A 22,494-nucleotide genomic window follows, 5' to 3' on the forward strand; every position below is an offset into this window, starting at 1 on the left:
GAGTATGAAAAGAAGGGGGTCTGTCCTCTTCGATGTTCTTTTAGCTTCTATTGTGTATCTGTATTCCTACTGTGTAGAAAATTAAGAATTAGGAAACAACCATTGGCTTAAAAACCCAGGACTGTAATGATCTATTTTGCATATGTGTATCCTCCATTAGTACCTGTGATGCTTGAGGGTAAGATCACATTGTATTTACACATATCCATTGGGATGTCTGGTGTCCTACCCAGGACCTAGGTGCAAATTCTGGCACCACCAGTCTAGCCATGTTTCCCTGAGTGAGTTACTGAACCTCTCTATGGTATGGCTGCCCCGTGAGTAAAATGGAATCATAACAGTATCTACCTCACAGTGATATTGTGAAGCTTATGAGAGAGAATACATGCTAAGTGCTTAGAACGGTGCCTGGTGAGTATGAGATGTAATCTGGCAGGAGTTGTGGTGGTGGTGGTGGTGGTGGCTTGTGGGGTACCAGTGAGCATAGTGGTTCACTCCACCCCAGTGAATGCAAACATTGTAACCCATTGTCAGGAACCATATCCCCAACCAGTATGTTGAAAGTGTGATTGTCAAAGACAATTCCCATAAAACCACATACAATACTAAAAGTAAAGAGCAAATATTGGGGGGGGGGAGGTTAGGTATCAGGGAGTACCTACTACCACCAATATCTTAAGTTTCAGAGAGTGTTTCCTTGATTTATCATTTAATGAGCATTTAATTAAAGCAATGCTATGAGATTACATTCTTATACATACAGCACTTGACAGGTAAGAGTGAAAATACTAGGTACTGACCATTTGCAAAAGTATAAGGTATAAATGATACTGACACTTCACAAGTTAATTTCACTTGAACTCCAGGTTGAGCTCTCTTAGATCATGTTTTCCCTGATCATACAAGTTGGCTTTTATTGTAGCTCTTACACTGCCGACAAACTAGATCCTAGGTCCTGCAAAGTGGCCAGATCACAATAAGCATGTATGGTCAGAGGAGAACTCCCAGTCACTTGACTGAAAACTGGAAAGCATTAGAGTGTTTTCTGGCATGGGGGCTCCTCCAAATGCTTTCTGGAGTGGACCATTCAGCCAATAAATCAGTAACAGAGATTAGGGCATATGCAGAACTGGCCCTTTTGTTTTTCCAGGAACTGGCCCTAATTTGTATTATGTTTTATTTTATTTGTTTCAGGTCATGCTTTGTAATTGCGTTTTCCCTTGGGTGTACCTGAAGGCAGGCAGTATGGTGATGGGAACCTCAGCTCGAGCCATTTTTCAAGGGAATTGGAAGTTTCAGGGATTGGAGCATGGGGATCATTTCAGTATAGGAAAGAAAAACATGTCTAGCAAAAGATGACAATCTGAACTTGATTAGTGCTTTCATGACATAAAAGAGATGCTGCGTCCAGTAGAATTATCTGGCTTTACCTACTTTGGGCTCAAATCCAGATGTTCCTTAGAGCTATTTGCTGACTGCCTGAAATGTTGACTGGGGCTTATGTCATGGCACATGGGCCGGATGCAGTCCCTTTTTTGTGGAACCAGCCCCGGCACATGGAGTCCTGGAGACCGCAGAAGCCCACACCCACATTTGGCTGAGGGCCATGTATTGCCTCCTGGGCCGGTGAGGCTCCTCATTTCAGGTTTCTAGAACAAAGCTTGAAGTGCAGCAGAGCAGGCTGAAAGGTCTCTGTAGGTGTTCCTAGGTGCTGCCTTTACCAGGGAGTCGGAATTCTGTCTTTTACTCCCTCTGTCTCTGCTCATTGAGAATCACTGGGAATAGTAAACTTCAGGAATGCCACAAAAATTCTTACAAAGTGGGAGAATCTGTCTGAAGAAAAGAAATAGGCGTACTACAACTGTATTTGGTGACCAGGGAGATACACTTGAAGGAAGAACTTTGAAGAGATTCTGTGTCTGCCTGGTTGATTTTTAATGAATCTAGTGATGTTGCCTCCTGTTCTGGTTAAAAAAGTTTTTTTGAAAGCCAAATATATTTAGGTTAGTTACACACTGGAATACTACTATTACTACCAATAACTGGTTTTATAAATATTTTTCTCTAAACCATTATCTTCAGGGATTTTTGATTGCAAGATTCGTTCATTCTTTCAGCAAATACTTATTGCATGTTTTTAATTCGTTAGACACTGTTCTGAACACAGGGGATGTAGTTGTGAATAAGATAGTGGATCGCTGCTCACACGGTACTTAACATTCTAACTGACAGGGAGGGACAATACACAAAGGAGAAAGCCAGGAATCAACTCCTTGTAAGGAGGGTGTGCTTTCCCATTATGCCATGTTGTCTTAGCATTTGAGTATCTAGCACAGTGCGTCAAATGTAGAAGACATTCAATAATTCTTTGTTAAATATATGGAAAGAGTAAACATTTCCATTAAAAAATTCTACCTTTATTTTTAACACCAAATCCCAAAATGATGACCTAGGGTAAGAGGTAAATAAAAATAACAGTATTAGCCCTGCTGTAATGAGGGTCTGCACACTTTTAGGAACAATCCAGGAAAACTCAGGACTTGTGTTTGAATTAGAATCTATGTCAGGTTTCAGTCATGGGAAACAATCCACTTAGCTTTCTTAAGCAGAAAGAAATGTAATGCAGGGAATCGAACATATTCAAAATTTTTGGAGAGTCAAACCTGACCTCCACCGGATTGTGACTAAAGTATGAGGAGTCATAGTGCCTGAGTTGTCTGATAAATGTGTGGAGAATTATATCAGTGAGATGGAGAAGTGTGTGATTTCCTGACTTCAGTCCCCCTCACAGAAGAACAACTAGCACCTATCCATAGACAAGACGCCTTTGTGAAGATCTCAACATTGCTGGAGAAACTGGAAGAGGGGTTGCTAGGCTGGGACTCCAGGATGACTCCCAGAATAAATTACTAATCCGACCTGCCCGGAGGGGCCCCTCTGCCTCCTTCTGCTGCAATCAGGAACAGGGTGTGAATCAGGAGTTCACTGATGGAACTGTTGACTTCAAGAGCACATCCCCTTAGCTGCAGGAAAACAGTCAGGAAAACTCCACAGCCATCAGAACAGCCACTCAGCAGTTACACGTCTGGAGACTGAATGCTGGAATACTGCTACAGGAAAGCTCCTCCCTCCACAAACCTATTTCCAAAAGCAACAGTAGAGGAAGCAGGGAAAACAGTCCCTCCCTCACATCCATTTTCCAAATCTGCTACACGTGCCTCTAATTGGGAGGATTGATTTGCAAACCAAATTCTGGCTGCAAGGATCCTGGGGAAGTAGTTCTTAGCTTTCTAACCTCTGTACAATATAAAGAGAGTAGAATGGATGATGGGTACTAGTTTCTCATATCCATAGTCTTCCCCTTTTTACCCAAGTGCAGTATTCACCACTTGGCAAAGCAATTTGGAAACTTAGAAATGCAGCCAATGAGGGAGAGTTTTTGGTTGACATTAGTCAGATATAGTTATCCTCTGAGCAATGAGGGGCTGTGTTAGTGGCTTCTTGTGTGAGAGGCTTCCTGGGCCTGTGTGTGTCCCACAATGCTTCTGTCCTCAAAGAGAAAGAACTGAGGATTAGATTATGCCCTGGGAGGTCCTTAGAAGAACCCAGAGGAACCAAGCTTGTGAGCATCAGTGAATGGTCGGCTTTTAAGGTGCCTGAGACCATGGGTCTTAGGGGGCCTCTTACCAGCCAGCAGCTTCCAGAAGATGAAGGATGCTGCCAGGGCCTTTCCTCAGCACTGCAGCTCACTCACTTGAACACTTTGCAGATTTGACTTGACATGAGATTTAGATTAGCCAATGCAGGTATGAAGGTTATACCTTATTTTTCAGAAATCTGAGCTGAGAAACTTGAAAGCATTCCATGCCAGTTGAGGACACAACCCTTTTCCTTGAGCTCTCACAGAAAGACTCTGGCTTGACTCTTGGATTTAAACGTGGACGTTTATTAACTTGATTCTCAGTCAACAGGTGTGTATTTCATGTATGTGCTCATCACCGATCTAGTGTCCTCATGTTTCTTGAGTAAGGATGAATGCTGGAAGGTCTCTAAGCCACAGTTTCCTTATCTGTAATGTGGGCATTAAAAATAGTCCTATCACGGAACGCCTGGGTGGCTCAGTCAGCTGGGCATCCAACTCTCGATTTCAGCTCAATTTATGATATCGAGGCTGTGAGATTGAGCCCCACGTCAGGCTGCATATTGGGCATGGAGCCAGCTTAAGATTCTCTCTCTCCCTCTCCCTCTGCCCCCTTCCCCTTTTCTCTCTCTCTCTCCCTCTAAAAAAAATAGTCATATCACAGGGATTTTGGAGGATTGCAGGAGAGCATGTATGAGAGCACTTAGTGTACTTCCTAGCGTATATTTAGCACTCAGTAAATGAAAGCTTTGATCCCTTACCTGCATGATTCTTCCCGTGATGGATAGTATGGTGACCAGATTTGTGTGGGCCACCAAATACACTGCCTCAACCTGTGCCTGTGTTTTTCTGCCCATTTCTTTTGAAAAATCGAGGCACTTTAACAAAGGTATTAGCAATGATTAATGGCCATACCAGTGGGAGATTAAATCATTTTAGTATAATTTGTTTTCAAAGGCAGGAAAGACTTCCACGTGAAATGATTAAAATAAAGGAACTGGTATTTACAGGAATACTTTCAGTTGTATAGGAAATTAACTTGTGTAGAAGAACCCCTTTGTGACAATAGTTGTTTATCTTTCTTTCTGTCTGCTCTCTCTTTCTCTTTTCTTTCTTTTTTCTTTCTTTTCTTTCTTTCTTTTTTCTTTCTTTTCTCTCTTTGTTTCTTTGTTTGTTTTAGTCCAAGATGATTCCCTAGAGACAGCATGGTAGTAGCTTCACGGTCCCATGGAAAATCCCAAGAGTAGAACTAAGAAAATCTGGTTTCTATATCTGTCGCCAACATTTATTAGCTGTTTAACCTTCACATAATTACTTCATGTCTATAAATTTAAGACGGTTTCTTAAGTTTCTTCATCTGCAAGATGGAGATAATAATAACCATTTGCCTATTACCCAGAATTCTACTGTATGTCAGTGGCACCTAATGCCCCTCCTCTCTAGATTTACCCTGCTGTGAGACCCTATCTTGGCCTATTACCCCACAAACATCCCCCCTTCTTCAGACCAGACTGAACCCATGTTCCAATTCCACAGGGCCTTGCTATGTAGTAGAGTGAATCATAAAATGTGTGTAAACCTGGCCTGATATAGCATCCTTCCCAATCAAACAGATCAAAACCCACCCAGAAAAGTAAATAAAAGTGCAATTTCAGGAAAATTTGAGCCAAAGGAGTTTTGGGGGCTTTATTAGTTTTCTAGGGCTACCATAACAAAGTGCCACAAACCGTGGCTCAAAACAACAGAATTTAGTCTCTGACAGATCTGGAGGCTTAGAAGCCTGCAGTCAGGGTGTTGGCAAGGCCATGATCTTTCTGAAGACTCTAGGGAAGAATCCTTCATTGCCCCATCCTAGCTTCTGGTAGCTCCTAGCAATTTTGCATTCCTTTGCTGGTAGCCACACTACTCCAATCCATGTAGGTGTCTTCATATGGGTTTCTTCTCTGTGTCTCTGTGTGTCCTCTCTTCTTTCTTATAAGGATAGCACTCATTGGATTTCGGGTTTACTCTAATCCAGTATGACCTCATCTTAACTGTATCTGCAAGACCCTATTTCCAAATAAGGTCATTCTGAGGTCCTGAGTAGACCTGAATTTTGGGGAGACGCTATTCACCTCACTACAAGGAACCTTTAAATTGTGTGCCAATGGGGAGATGCATGCTTTTTTGGAAGATAAACCCTAGATCCGGTACATGCTTGTTTGAGGAGCAATGCTGCCTTAACATCCCCATCCCATTCTCACCCCCTAACTCAATCCTGTTCAAAATTCTTTGTCCCTGTTGGCTCTCAACCCTAACCATAAACCTAGACGTCCCCTTGGATTCATCCCTTGCCCTCATTGTTACCTCCCTCCCCAACCCCATTTCAACCAGTCATCAAGGCCCATGCATTCTTTTTCGGAAGTCCCCATTGAATCTCTCCCCATATCTTGGTCCTCCATAGCCAGCACCAGCTCCTGCACTGCTGCCTGAGACACTGTATGAGCCTCAGAGCTAGGCCCCCTGGCTCTGATCCTGTTCCTGTTCCCATCTCCAGGATGCCTTCTGAGCCTTTAGAAATGCAGATCAGGTCTACTCACTTGCCTGCTGACCGTCCTCCAGTGACTGCATCCGATCTCTCAGCTGACCTCCTCTTCACCCCCTCTTTTAGGTCCTCACACATGTGTGCTTCACTCCAGTCACTCCTTGCTGTTTCCCAAGCTCACTTTTCTCTTCTTCACCTCCACTCTGTGGCACAACATGCTCTGTCAAGCTTGCTTGGCTTCCAGCTGTTTATCCTTGAAGACTCATCTCTAGTCCCATTTTCACTTTTAAAGCCATCCCTGATGATTCTCAAGCAGGGTTAGGCGTATTCTTCTTCTGAACACATTTGAAGTCTTCTTCTGAAGCACTTACGAAGTCCTCACTGTTTGCCTGCCACTGTATCTGACTCTGTGGATATAGGAAAAAAAGAAGAAGACTGGAGTAGCTCTCAAAGGAACCAGATTGTCTCCTTGTACCTTCAGTGACACTTGCACAATGTTAATTAGTTTCCTGGTCATTCCAGAGCTTTGCTCATATATAGACATAAACATGGTCTGAAAGTGGTGATCTGGTGGCCAGAATACTTATCCTCATGTTGAAAATGCCAGTGGTTCCCTTTTTTATCCCTTAATAAATATCATAATATAAGCCCCAAATCTCTGACCTTGAAGCCCTTAAAAAGAACGATGTAATGCTACATGGATGACATGGAAAGATGTCCCAGATACGGTATTAAGTGAAGAACTATGTATGTTGTATGTATATGTACTATAAAACCATTTTATTTTGCAGTACTGGTAAAATGTTGTTCAGGGACCATCAGCATTACCCAGGAACCCGTCAGAAATGCCCATTCTTAGGCCGCACCCCTGCCCTACTGGATCGGAAGCTCTGGGTGTGCTGCTGGCAGCATGACCTCCAGGTGGTTCTGATGTTTGTTCAAGTTGCAGAACCACTGCTCAAGTACGTCCTGTTCTGGGAGAGTTTGCTACTGTATGTAATGTCCCTCAGGACACTCTAGTATGGGTTTGTAACATCTTTACAGTTTGCACATCATCCCAGTAAATGAATTTTGTAAAGGTTTTGTAAAGGACTTTGATGATATTGTTTCTGAGTCATTGTATTCACCTATGCCTTTTCTTTACAAAATCAGTGAAACAAAAAGCCAACAAATTATATGTGCCAGAAAATACCAGCGGCTATATGTAAACAATATCTGAAGGACTATACCTTAAGCCAGTGTTCTTTAGACTTTAATGTACATGCATATTACTTGAGGGCCTCGTTAAAGTGCAAGATGGGATTGAGGCCTGAGGTTCTGCCTTTCTAACCAGTTCTAGGCCAACGTACTGGTCTGGGGTCATGTTTTGAATAGCAAGCCACTGAAATGTTATCCATGGTTACCTCTGGAAGGTAAAATTGTGGGGATCTTCACTTTGCACATTTCACCTTGGTGTGTTATTTGAATTTGTTTTTTTAAACCAAGAACCGTATTCTGAGAGAAGAGTAAAGAATTTTAAAATCTTTCACCAGAATTTGCCTTATGTCTACATGCCTGTGCTCTGCAGATTTAGCCTTGAAAGAATTTGTGCGTCAAAAGGAAATTGATTTATAGGCCTTATGCATCCTCATGCCACCCATATCATTATAGGTACAAATGTTAAAAAGAAGTAGTGTTAGATGTAGGGGGACAGTTGGAAGGGACTCATATTAGCTGAAATGTTTTCAGTGGCAGGCATCAGAAACTTAACTGAAACAGGCTTAAGGAGTTAAAGGAAATTTTTAAGAAAATCCAAGGAAAATGATGGTGTTAGTCATGGCTGAATCCAAGTCTTCAAATGACATTCTCAGGAATTGGTCCCTTGCCATCTCTAAGCCCTGCTTTCCTCTGCAGTGGCTTTATCTCCAGGGGGTCCCTCTTTCTCTAGAATGGCTACCAGAAGCTCCAGGCTCAGTTCTGCCAGATGAGCGGCCACCAGATGAGAACTCTTCTTCCCTGCAGAAGTTACAGGGATGACCCTCTTTGGGCATGAACCTATCTCTGAATCTATCAGTGACTCTGATTGGCTTGACTTGGCCATGTGCCAACTTCTTCTTCGTCTTCTTTTTTTTAGATTTTATTTAAATTCAAGTTAACATATAGTGTATTTTCAGTTTCAGGGATAGAATTTAGTGATTCGAAGGAGGAGTTAAGATGGCGGAGGAGTAGGAGACACCGTTTTCAGCCTGTCCTCCGAGTCGAGCTGGATAGGTACCAGACCAGCCTAAACAACCACGGAACCAGCCTGAGACGCAGGAAGACGCATCTGGATCTCTACAAATGAACATCTCCAGCGCTGAGTACTGAGGTACGAAGCGGGAATATCAGAAACTGTGCTCAGATATCGGAAGATAAACGGAAAGGGGAGGGAGCCGCCGCGCTCGGGCACCGGGAAGGCGGCTAGCTGTGCATGGGGGCAGGGTCGGCGGGCCTCGTGGTCGGCACCCGCAAAACAGCGGGTGACTGAGACCGTGAGCTGGGCGCAGTGCCACCGCAGGGCATACTCGATGGAACACGAACCCCCGGTGCGCTCACGGATCCAGACTGAGACCGGGAGCTTCCGAGGAGCCGCGCGGGCGGCTCGTGGCGAGCAGCTAGAGCCAACCAAAGGACAGAGAGCCGGCCGGCCCTGGAAGTGGAGGGCGACAGGCGGGTGGGGCGCACATTCCCGGCGCCTAGGTTGAGCAGCACCAACAGAAAACAGAGTTAAGTGATTGCAACATTAGTAGAAAGCTTGGCCGCAATCCTCTGTTCTGTGACAGAAGAGCTTAAAGCCCGTCGCTGACTGCTCTGACTCTCAGAAGAGGCACAGCAAACCGCTGGGAAAGCCGCCATAGAACAAAGCTCTGAAATACCGGCTCAGGGATGCCCATCCATCCGCCCCTCGCAGGGGACACTGGAGACTCTACCCAAACAGGGTGCCCTGGTCGTGGCGTGGGCGAGCCCCTCCCAGAGCTCAGAAGGCAGGCTGAAAATCAAGAAGCTCCACAACCAGGCGCCTGGGTGGCGCAGTCATGCGTTCCGCCTCGGACTTGGGAGTGATCCCGGCGTCCGGGAAAGAGTCCTCTCCGTGGGCTCCTCCGCGGAGCCAGCTTTCACTAACATCCACTCCCCTGCTTCTGTTCCTCTCGCTGGTTGGCTGCCACATAAATCAAATAAATAAAATCTTTAAAGAAGAAGCCCACATCTCTAAGATCCCTATAAACAAGAGTGGCTGCTGGGACCCAGATAATAATTTGGGCTCTGGAAACCCACTTTCTCCTCATCAGAATGACAGAAGGAGAAGCCCCCCAGCAAAAGAAAAGACAGTGAGTCTGTGGCCTCCCACTAGAAATAATGGATATGGATGTAACCAAATTATCAGAATGGAATTCAGGGTAACGATGGTCAAAATGATGGTAGAATGAAAAACTATTAATGAAAAAGGTTGAGAATATAGAATCCCTAAGGACAGAAAATGAGGCGAATCTGACGAAATTAAAAATTCTATGAGGCAAATGTGCAGAACGGCTAGAGGTTCTGACGGCCGGAATAAAGCAAAACGGAGCGTTAGATGAATTGGAGGATGAGTTAATAGAAGGAAAAAATGGAAAATAGAAGATGGTCTTAAAAATCCCGCCACGGAGATAGCAGGTTCACAGGAGATTGCAGCTCAAATGAAACGATCCAATGTTAGAATCATGTGGCATCCCAGGTGGAGAAAAACAGAGGTCTAGGGTATTTACGATAATTGTAGCTAGAAAACTTCCTATCTAGCTGGGAAACAAACAATGCAGTGTCCAAGGAGCCCAGAAGAACCCCTCCCAAAGCTCAACCGACAAACTACATGCGTCACGTCATAGTGCAATTCGCAAATATTAGATGCAAGGAATAACAGTATTGAAAGCGGCCAGGGCAAAAAGAAATTTCTCACGTGCCAAAACCATCAAGAATGCGTCAGACCTGTCTCACAGACTGAATAGGAGAAAGGGTTAAGGGAGTATATTTAAAACTGCTCAGAGAAAAACGGCTACAACCAAAGGTCCTTTATCCAGCAAGGCTGTCATTCCAGAAATTGATGGAGAAATAAAGGCATTTCAAATTAACGCCAGTCACTAACCAATTTTGTAACCCGCACGAGAGCCGATACAGGAGATGTGCGGGGGGTTCTATAAAAGTAAAAAGGCCCAAAGAGTGATAGAACAGAAAGGAGTCATAATAATACAAAACAAGACTTTGCCTGGCAGCTTTTATGGCATTAATAAAATCATATCTCTCGGTAATCAGTGTAATGTAAATGGGTTTCAGACCATCCATAACCCATAAGGTTGCAGATTGGATAAAAATAGCCCATGTTGCTGTCTACGAGGGCTCATTCAAACCCAAAAGATGCATTCGAACTAAGGTAAGGGGATGAGTACCCATCTTTCACGCAAAATGGACCTCAAAAGAAACAGGTAGCAATTCTAGCTAGCAGATAAATTGGATTTTTAAACTATGAACTATAGTTAGAAACCCTTGAGAAGGGCACTATATTATTCTTAAAGGGAAATATTCAACAAATTGGTTATGACAATTATGGTATCTATATATGCCCCCAAAGGGGAGCAACAAGATAGAAAGCCAATGTAGCCAGATAGAACCATATAAATAAAAAATAAATTGTTAATAGTGGGGGACCTCAACACTCCACTATCAGAAATAGACAGAACTGCACCTGGCAAAAACTAAGCAAAGAATCAAAGGCTGAATATACTTTTCGACGAGTTGGACCTCACAGGTATATGGAACACTACACCCCAGAACAAGAATATCAATTCTATTCTAATGCCCATGGAACATTCTAAAGACTAGACCCATGTTCTAGGACCTGAAACAGTCTCAAGCCAGATACCAAAAGATTGAAATTATCCCCTGCATATTCTCAGACACAGCGCTCAAAAAGAAATTGGAACTAACCACAAGGATAAATTTGGGAAGAACTCAACCACTTGGAGACTAAGACCATCCTGCTCAGGAATGACTGATAAACGAAATCAAAAATAAATTAAACAGAATTTAACCAGGAGACCAATAGAATGAAAATACAACAGTCCAAAACCTATCCAGAATACTCCAAGGCAGCATGGCAGTCCTAAGGGAAATACATAGCCATCAAGCCTCACTCAAAGAATAAAGAAAAATCTAAAATGCAGTTTTTATATTCTCACCCTCAAGAAGCTGGAACAGACACAGAGGGGACAGGCCTAATCCAAGCTAGGAAGCAGTTGACCAAATTAGAGTGAAATCAATGAATTCAGAAACCAGGAGTACAGTAAAGGCAGATCAAAGAGGTAACTAGAAGCTGGTTCTTGGAGAATGTCAATAAAATTGATCAGACCACTAGGCAAGACTTATCCAAAAATGAAAAGGACCCCAAATTAATTAAATTATGAATGAAAAATAAGGAGGTCACGCAGACTACCAATGATAATTGGAAGGATATTGCAGAAATTTTATCAACAGCCATACTTGCCAGCAAATAAGCAAATTCGGAATGAGATGGACCTTCCATAAACCTATAAACTACCAATGAAACAGGAAGAAATTGATTTCTTAAACAGGCCAATTAATTATGAAGAATTAGCTCGGATAAACAGCCTTCCAAATAATAAAACTCAGGCCGAGGGCTTCCTGGGAATTCTACCAAACATTACAAAAAAATAATACTATTCTCCTAAAGCTATTTCAAAAAATAGAAACAGGAAGGAAAGCTACCAAACTCATCTTATGAGGCCATATTACCTTGATCCCAAAACCAGCAAGACACCATCAAAAAATGGAGAATACGAACCTGATTTCCCTAATGAATATGGAGCGTAAAATCCTCAAATAAGACATCACTGTGGCCAATGGAATCCAAAGTACATTAAAAGTTATCCATCAGATCAAGTGGGATTCACACCTGGGATGCACTGGTTCAACGATTAGCAATTGCATCAGCTTGATTCACTCATCATCAGCTTGAAAAGAGCTGGAACCATATGATCCTCTCATGATGTACGAAAAAGCATTTGACAAAATACAGTCATCGCTTCCTTGATTAAAACCCTTCAGAGTGTAGGGAAGAGAGGTAATTCTCAATCTCAAAAACCTATCATGAAAAAGCCTACATGCAAATATTATCCTCAATGGGAAAAGCTGGGGCTTTCCCCTTAAGATCAGGAACATCGAGCATGGTGCCCAATCTGCCACTCTATTTCAACATAGTAACTAGAAGTCGGGGCACACAGCAATCAGACAAACAAAAAGGGATACAAAGGAGATTTCAAATCGGCAAGAAGAGTCAAAATGTCTCTTTAGATGACATGAAATTACTCTATATGGAAAACCCGAAAAAGTCACTTCCTCCCCAAACTATTAGAGTTGCATAGAACTTCCAGTAACGTGCAGGATGACAAAATCAAATGCTCTAGAAATCAGTTGCATTTCTATAACACGAATATGAGACGCGAAGAAAGAGAAATTGGAAATCTCATCCCATTTACATATAGACAAAACACCATAGTTACCTTGGAATTAACTTAACCAGAGAGTAAAGGATCCTATATTTAGAAACTATAAATCACTCTTGAAAGACATTGAGGAAGACACTAAAAAGATGGAAAATATTCCATGCTCATGATCGGAAGAATATAACATAGTTAAAATGTCCATACACCAGAGCCAATCTTACACTTTCAATGCTATCCCGATCAAAATACCGAGGACATTTTTTTAAAGAACTGGAACAAACAGTCCTTAAATTTGTATGGAACCAGAAAAGGCCCGAATCTCAAGGAACTGTTGAAAAGGAAAAACAAAGCTGGGGGCATCTGTGCTGGTTTGAGCTGTACTACAAAGCTGTGATCACAAAGACGATGTGGTCTGGCAAAACAGACACATGACCAATGGAACAGAATAGAGAGCCCAGAAATGGACCTCGGCTCTTTGGGCAACTGTATTTGATAAAGCAGGAAAAAACATCTGGTGGTGAAAAGACAGTCTCTTTAATAAATGGTTCTGGGAAATTGGACAACTGCATGCAAGAGAATGAAACTTGACCACCTATCTCACCATACAAAAGTAAACCCAAATGGATGAAAGACCTCGATGTGACAGAAATCCATCAAAATTCTAGAGGAGAACATAGGCAACGCCTCTACGACATCGGCCAAAGCAACCTTTTTCATGAACACTTCCCCAAAGGCAAGGAAAACAAAAGAATAAAAAATGAATTATGGGACTTCATCAAGATTAAAAGTTTCTACGACCAATGAAACAGTCAGAAAAACTAAGAGGCAGCTCCACGAATGGGAGAATATATTTGCAAAATGACACTACAGATAAGAGACTGGTTCAAGATCTACAAAAGAACTCTCAAACTCAATGAGAAACAAATAATCAAAAATGGGCAGAAAGATGAACAGACACTTTTCCAATGAAGAACATATGATGCTACAACAGACACATGAAAATAATTAAATCATTGCTATCAAGGAAATTCAAATAAAACCACACTGAGATACCACCTTACGCCTGGTAGAATGGCAAAATAGACAAGGCAAAAACAACAATTGTTGGAGAGGATGTGGAGAAAGGGGATCCCTCCTACATTGTTGGTGGGAATGCAAGTTGGTGCAGCCACTCTGGAAAACAGTGTGGAGTCCTATAAAAGTTAAAAATTGAGCTACCCTATGATCCAGCCATTGCACTACTGGGTATTTACCCCAAGAACAGATGACGTGAGTGAAGAAAGGGCCATATGCACCCCAATGTTTATGCAGCACTGTCACAATAGCTAGAATCGGAAGAGCGAGATGCCCTTCAACAGATGACTGGATTAAGAAGTGTGGTCCATATATACAATGGAATATTACTCACCTATTCAGAAAAACAGGTTCTCAACATTTGCTGACAACATGATGACGACTGGAGGAGATAATGCTATTATAAGTCAAAGCAGAGAAAGACAACTATCATATGATTTCTCTCATCTATGGAACATAAGAACTAAGATGATCGGTAGGGGAAGAAAGAGATAAAGAAAGGGGGGTAATCAGAAGGGGGAATGAAACACGAGAGACTATGGACTATGAGAAACAAACTGAGGACTTCAGAGGGGAGGGGGGTGGGGGAATGGGATAGACCGGTGATGGGTAGTAAGGAGGGCACGTATTGCATGGTGCACTGGGTGTTATACACAGCTAATGAATCATTGAGCCTTACATCGGAAACCGGGGATGTACTGTATGGTGACTAACATAATATAATAAAAAATCATTAAAAAAAAAAAGAATTTAGTGATTCATCAGTTGCATATAACACCCAGTACTCATTACATCAAGTGCCCTCCTTAATGCCCATCACCCAATTACCCCATTCCCCCATTCACCTCCCCTCTAGCAACCCTCACTTTGTTCTCTATAGTTAAGAGTCTCTCATTGTTTGTCTCCCTCTCAGTTTTTATCTTCTTTTTCTTCCCTTCCCCTGTTCATCTGTTTTGTTTCTTAAAGTCCACATATGAGTGAAGTCATGTGGTATTTGTCTTTCTCTGACTGACTTATTTCACTTAGCATAATATACTCTATTCCATCCATGTCATTGCAAATGGCAAGATTTCATTATTTTTGATAGCTGAGTAATATTCCAATATAACACATCTTCTTTATCCATTCATCAGTCAATGGACATCTTGGCTCTTTCCGTATTTTGGCTATTGTGGACATTGTTGCTATAAACATTGGGGTGCATGTGCCCCTTTGAATCACTATTTTTGTTTCCTATGTATAAATATCTAGTAGTATAATTACTGGATCATAAGGTAGTTTTATTTTTAACTTTTTGAGGAACTTCCATACTGTTTTTCAGAGTGGCTACACCAGTTTGCATTCCCACCGACAATGTAAGAGGGTTCCCCTTTCTCCACATCTTCACCAACATCTGTTGTTTCCTGTGTTGTTAATTTTAGCCATTCTGACCAGTGTGAGGTGGTATCTCATTGTGGTTTTGATTTGTATTTCCCTGATGTCTAGTGATGTGGAGCATTTTTTCACATGTCTGCTGGCCATTTGTATTCTTTGGAGAAATGTCTGTTCATGTCTTCTGCCCATTTCTTGACTAGATTATTTGTTTTTTGGGTGTTGAATTTGATAAGTTCTTTACAGGTTTTGGATACTAGCCCTTTATCTGATATGTCATTTGCAAATATCTTCTCCCATTCCATAGGTTGTTTTTTTAGTTGTTGATTATTTCCTTTTCTGTGCAGAAGATTTTTATCCTGAAGTCCCAGTAATTCATTTTTGCTTTTGTTTCCCTTGCCTCTGGAGACATGTCTAGTAAGAAGTTGCTGTAGCCGAGGTCAAAGAGGTTGCTGCCTGTGTTCTCCTCTAGGATTTTGATGGATTCCTATCTCACATTTAGGTCTTTCATCCATTTTGAACTTATTTTTCTGTATGGTGTAAGAAAGTGGTCCAATTTCATTCTTCTGCATGTTGCTGTCCAGTTTTCCCAGCACCATTTGTGAAGAGACTTTCTTTGTTCCATTGGATGTTCTTTCCTGCTTTGTTGAAGATTAGTTGACCATAGAGTTGAGGGTCCATTTCCGTTTTCTCTATTCTATTCCACTGATCTGTGTGTCTGTTTTTGTGCCAGCACAGTACTGTCCTGATGATTATAGCTTTGTAATAGTTTGAAGTCTGGAATTGTGGTCCCTCCAGCTTTGGTTTTCTTTTTCAACATTCGTTTGGTTATTCAGGGTCTTTTCTGGTTCCATGCAAATTTTAGAATTGTTCGTTCCAGCTCTGTGAAATATGCTGGTGTTATTTTGATAGGAATTGCATTGACTGTGTAGATTGCTTTGGGTAGTATAGACATTTTAACAATATTTGTTCTTCCAATCCATGAGTACATGCCCACTTCTAAAGGAGCCTGGGGGGCAATGTAACCTCATCCACAGCAGCTGAGAGGAAGGGGTAATTCCCCAAAGAAGAATGGAAGTGTTAATACAAAAACAGGGTGGAATAGATGTGAAAGTGAGAGATGGTATTCTCTTATTGTGCAGATCATCCAGCCCCATTCTCTCATCTGACTTCTTTGGAAACCAGGTTCAGTGATCTGTCCAAAGGCACAATAATAAACAGAAGAGCCAAGATTTTCCAATTTCTGCTCAGTCTTTTCTACTGTGTTACCTCCACCTTTTTGAAAACCAGGAATGAATCAAACGTGAAGCTTCTATAACACTTGATTATCATTGAAATGCCTTCTTAAACACACTGCATTTCATGATATTAAACTTAAAGGAACTGTAATTGCACATCTATCATCTTTGACGCTCCTACATTAACTGCCCAGAGTAAGAAAACCACATTCCTTCTGTGATAGTAATCCTTGCTACTCCTTTCCTCTTTGGGGAAACAAGTCAAAGCTTGACAAAGTATAGCTGCTGATCTCCTTGGAAGACATTCGAGCCCTAACCAGGTGATCCCATGAGTGAGGTGGATGGCCTATGGACAGAGGGGCTCACACCAGCCTCTGATCTTCATTTGCGGCATATGTTATCCCAATAACTTGATTAATAGTCTAGACGAGGTCCTCCCTTTGGGCGGGCTTGTTGCCCTCCCAGTTTTCCCAGGCACAACGATATCCCTGTGGACAGGTACAGGCATGCCTCATAAATCTGGAGGCTCGCCCAAAAAGTATGTCTGCTGTTTGTGAAGGGGCAATGTAGCAATTACCTGTGAGTAATGCAGTGGCAGATCTTCTGTGAGAAATTAGAGCTGAAAAAGAGGGCTTTCCTCTCCTTGAAGGAAAGGTATTGGGTGAACTAACCCTTGCCTTGGGAACTCTTTCTTCTCCTTTCCCCAAATTCAATCCCTTTTCCCCCAGACATCCATCCTCTCTTAGGCACCCCACTCTGGCACTCCACGAGCCATGGGAATAAGAAAGAACTGGCTAGAAGCAAACCATCTGCTTGCTCATAGCAATTGAGTTTTTTTTTGATGGTTCTGGTTCCAGGGGAGAGAGCCGAAGATTCAATTCTGGAGTCTGCCTCCTTCGAAGAGCAGCAGCCTGGCTTCTCATGGATACAGTAGCAGGTAGGAAAAGAATGGTTGTTCTTACCTTTTGTTTTTCATGAAATAGAATTTTAGGGCCAAGTTAAATGTTAAATGTCAGTATATTAGACATAGTAGAATCACCAAAGGATTTAAATAATATGATTTCCATCTGTAAACCACCCTCAACTAATGAGAGGATTGGTTCTGCTGTTGGAGAATCTGTCTCAGGATTTCTTTTGGGGGCAGGGGGTGCCTTGGGTTGTTCCATATGATAACCGTCGCCGTCAGTGCCAGAAAGAAACTCATATCTTGATGCGTTTGACATCATCTGTATTCTCTGGATTTTCACTTGTAATGTGCATGTTTATATGTGTATGTATCCTGTGTTCCACACACACAGTCACCTTTGTTAAGAACATTCACAAAAACACAGATGATGATCTGACCAGAAGATAGCCCCCCCCTTTGATGCATTGTTTTATTCTAAGTTTTCGAAGAGCTCATCAATTGACTTCTTTGAAAGACAGCGCCATGAGCTGTTTAGAAGGGAGTTTTTAGGAGTCTGAGAAATATTGAATAGGTGTCAGTTACATTAGTACAGTTCCTTATTCACCCTCTTGATCACAGAGGAAGACTTTTATGTATTTTGGGGTCATGGACTTCTTTATAAGGAATATAACTTAGTAAAACTAGACAAAAAGCCATAAAGCGAATATGATGAGCCGTTGCAGAGTTTGTCGTAACCAGTTCCCAAGTGTGGTAAAAGTAAAATATGATGCCTGTGTGATAGAAAGAGCTAATAAAGGGAATATGGAAAAGAACAAAATGGAGTTTTATGAGAACTTTAAGGTCTACTTTTTAAAAGCAAACTGAAGTTGTGTGTCAGCAACCAGAGAATCAATTCTCAGAGAAAATATTTGTGAATTGTGTGATTACCTCACTTTAAAAAATGACCAAATGTTGAGGTTGTTTCTTGTTTGCTGGCTGGGGGGGTGGGTAGGGAGGGAGGGAGGAGATGCTTTTCTCATGTACTGGGTTACAGACTGGTTTATTTTAAAATGCATCTCAGTAACCACTTATTCTGCAATCAGCACTTTCTGTGTTCTGGGCATTGTACTAGGCTCTGGACTATATGTGTCACGCTCAATTTCTTCTTCAGTAACTTTTGCCTACCTCTTATTAGCATCACCAACAAATAGACAACCACAGACTTTTAGTACAATGACTTTAACTAGACTCCTCGGGTAACTTGGTTACCTGAGCTGCTTGTGTATCGATCTGCTAGAAAAATATATATTGTCTTCCAGTTGGAAATGATACCCTGTTGAAAATAAATAGTACCTCCCAAGCTTCCTTAAAACCCAGCTCTCTGAGGCCAAGGAATAGTAGAGCACTACTATTAGATTAGTGTCCTATTTGTGATTTCTGAGTTTTCTGGGTAAGGGAGGCACTGATCCTTGGCTGGAAGCTTGGCCTCGAGCCAGGGGCAGTGCCTTGTCTGCCAGGCTCTCTCCCCGAAACCCTGTGGGCTTGAGGAGGGGGGTGGAGGTGGGAACCCTTCCCCCTTGGGTGTCTCTCAGGGGACCTATTTCATTTTAGATCAGCTGCGAACAGCCCCTGCGCCCTCAGCAAATGTGATTGAACCTCCTTGCATGCTAGCCCTGGCCCCTGTCCTGCTGTTGAGGCTGGCTCCTCAGCTGATTTGAGGCCGACCCAGAGGCGATGTGGATAGACATAAATGTTGCCTCATTGCCAGCACATGCTCTTCCTTTTCACTTCTTCCCTATAGCTGCATCTTCTCCTCATTGCTATAAATAGCACCAATGCCCCACTCTGGAAAACGTCTAAGTTTGTCACTGGTGGTCCCCCTTAGCTCTGCATAGCTCCCAGTTCTGGTGAGAAATGTTGCCATGCATGAAATAACAAAGTGGAGGATAAAATCTACAACAACACAATAATAATAATAATAATAATAATAATAATAATAATAATAATAATAATAATGCCTAACGTCTGTGAGAACTGGCTGTGTGCTAAAGGCTTTATATACATGATCTCATTTAATCTTTACAACCACCTATGAGGTAGGGACTATTGGTATTCCCATGATACAAAGAAACTGAGGCTTAACCATTTACCTGCTGCTGGCAGTTCAGAGCTATATGCCTGACTCCAAAGCATTTAACCACAGCCCGTGATGAGTGTGACAATGGAATTTAGTTGAATGCTGGCCAAGAGAAGATAGTGCAGACCAGTGAGCAGGGTTCTTAGGCAGATGCCCTTTCTGGCCCTCTTAGCTTTCCGGCTCTTCTGTGATGCCTCTGGAAAGGTCTTTTGGAGACCACCAGGGAGACCAAAGGGATTGCTCTGCTGCCTGTGGCTTCTCTTTCACAAGTGGCTTGTCATACCTCCCTTTGAGGTCTGGCAACCAGCATTTATCTTGGTCTTTGTTTACAAACAGGAGCCATGCATCCTGTTCTTCCCTTGCTATTCAGGGCTGACTTTAATTTTAAAGGAGTATGATTCTGCTTCCACTCTGCTGGTGTTTTTGGACACAGACTTTAGCCTTAAGAGGCATCAGGGAATGTTCACAACTAGCTCTTTTCCTTTCTTTGATTTCAGCTAATATATTCCCCAGAGCCTACCTAGAACCAAAAGAAGTTCTCCTTTAGGGATGATCTGTTTTGTCAATTACCACTCCTGGTACCTGTTTGAAACCACTCTGGGGAAGAGTTTGGAAAGTCTCCAGCCTGTTTACTCATGGGTTCCCCAGTTCATAAGTCATGTCATAGGCTCATTTCTGAGGGGTACTCTCACATTTTGAATTCCTTCCTATTTTCAACCTATAGGCAAATTCTTCTATAATATGGGTCTTTTCTGAAGAGACTAGGGAAGGGCTCAGATCAGCCGCTGCACCAAGCCCATTGGATGACCCTTTGGTTAACTCAATCAGCACATCAAAACCCCATTCCCTTAGACTTCTTACAAACTATTTTTATTGTGTGACTTGGCAATGAGTTAGTGAAGTATCACCTTCTTTAAAATTTGGCCTTAACTTGCTTATTTCTGGTTTCAAACGGTTTCCCTTATTGTGCATTTATTGGAAGAGAATGAAAGAGGTGGAGGTTTGAGGCAGCAGAAACGAAGGGGACTAATATGAATTGAATACCTACTGTGTGCTGGGTACTCTACTAGCCTTGCTACATATGATACAATATTTAATCCTGACGGAACCCAGTAAGGTAGAAAAAGGCCCATTTACAGTTGAAGAAACTTAAGTTTCAAAGAAGTTAAGCTACTAGGTGGAAGTCTAACACAAAGGTGGGACAGAATTCAAAGCCCGGGTCGCTTCCCTTTATTCCATACTGCCACCACTGTGTCACCTCGGTTATGAACCCTTTCCCAGTGGACAGAGTGTACTCAGACCTTCATGATCCTGGGATTGAGGTACATGATACCTATTTGGTGGATGAAGAAACCAAGACTCAAAGGATACTGCTTGAGTTAATGGAGATCCGCTCCTATTAAGCCTTGATCATTTCCTACTCATCTTAGACAGCTGACTTCCTGGAGCAATGGTGTTCACATGAAAAATGTTAACCCCCAAGATCCTAATTAACAGTAATCTATTTGTATCACTTTTGATTTTCCAAACCTTGATCTTAACAATATGCATTTGCTTCCATATGCCCTACTCTGTTTCTCACGTAATTTTATTTTGGAAACATAAGTCAGTATTACTGAGATTAAATAGTTACCACACTGATAACAGTTTTCTGTCCTGTTACTCAGTCCAATTCCTTGTTATTGAGCATTTGAGATGGTCCAAAGAATACAACTTCATTTCCTCCTTTTGGTTTTCCTTTTGGAGGGTATGGTTTCCAAAGAGGAAATCGCTAAGTCCGATAGTAAAACAAATTTTATAGCTCCCACAAAAAATTTCCAGACTGTTTTTCTCAGAAACCTCACATTGTAACCAGCAACCAACAAACATGAGGACTTGTTTCCCTCCCATTCCAGGCTGCCCTGCTCTTTATTGAGCTGAATTTATTTATAATTCTCTTCTCCAAACGTTTTGGGAGTACTGACCTTCAGGTGTCTTTCTTCTCATCATGGAGTCTTCTACCTGAGGACTGACACTGAGCCAGCTAACCACACAGTTGCCTCCAGTCAGAGTAGTGAAGACCTGAAATGCCATGTGCCATGGCCTAACAGAGCTAGAGAGGGGAATAACAGATGTGGAATGAGTTGAGAAGTAAAGAGAAATAATAAAGAACCCATGATAAACAAGTAGGTCAGAGAAATAATAGAGGATATGGGAAAATTAGCCTCTCGGGGATTCTTAAAGACTAGCATGTGAAATACACTTATTCATTTTTTGGTGTATGTTGTAGCCAGCCTCCAAGATGACCCCTAATGATCCCTGTCCCTGATAATTAGCATCCTGTGTTGTCCCTTCCCACATCCTATTAGAGTTTATCTGTGTGCCCAACAGAATACAGGACAAGTGATGGTATGTTGTTTCTGGTACTAGGTTATAAAAGATGTCATGGCTTTCATTTTAGTCACTTTCTCCCTTTCCTGGATCATTCACTCTGAGGGAAGCCAGCTACCATGTCATGAGCAGCACTCTGGAGAGAGCCATGTAATTAAGAACATGGCAGTAACAGCATTCCAACTGCAGTGAAATCCTAAGTCAGACCTCTGTCAGGAAACCTGAACCATCTGCTCAACTCTTTGTTCCCTGTTAGACCATAAATAAACATCAGTTATCTATTGCTGCAGGACAAACCACCCCCCAAATAAGAGTGATACTCTCGTGTTTGGGACTGCAAATAGGAATGGATGGAACAGCTGGGACGGCTAGGACTCTCCATATGGCCTTTCATTGTGGGCTTTATCACAATATGGTATTCTCCCAGTACCAGTTGGACAAGGATGGAAGCTGTAAAGCTTCGTGAGGTCTGGGCTCGGAAGTTGCACAATATCACTTTTGCCACATTCTATTGGACAAAGCAAGTGAAAAGGCCAGCCCAGATTCAAAGGGTGGGAGGAATAAGTACTGCCTCTTCATGAGAGGACCTGTAGTGTGTGGCCATATTTAATCCATCAAGTCTACCTTCTGGCCATAATTATTTAAATTTCTCCCATATGCAAAATACACTCCTCTCTCCTAAGATCCCTGAAGTCTCATTTAGTGACCACATCAGGCTTGAAGTCCATGATCTTGTGATCTG

The sequence above is a fragment of the Ursus maritimus genome, unplaced genomic scaffold (assembly GCF_017311325.1).
Source record: "Ursus maritimus isolate PB19 unplaced genomic scaffold, ASM1731132v1 scaffold_25, whole genome shotgun sequence".
NCBI lineage: Eukaryota > Metazoa > Chordata > Mammalia > Carnivora > Ursidae > Ursus > Ursus maritimus.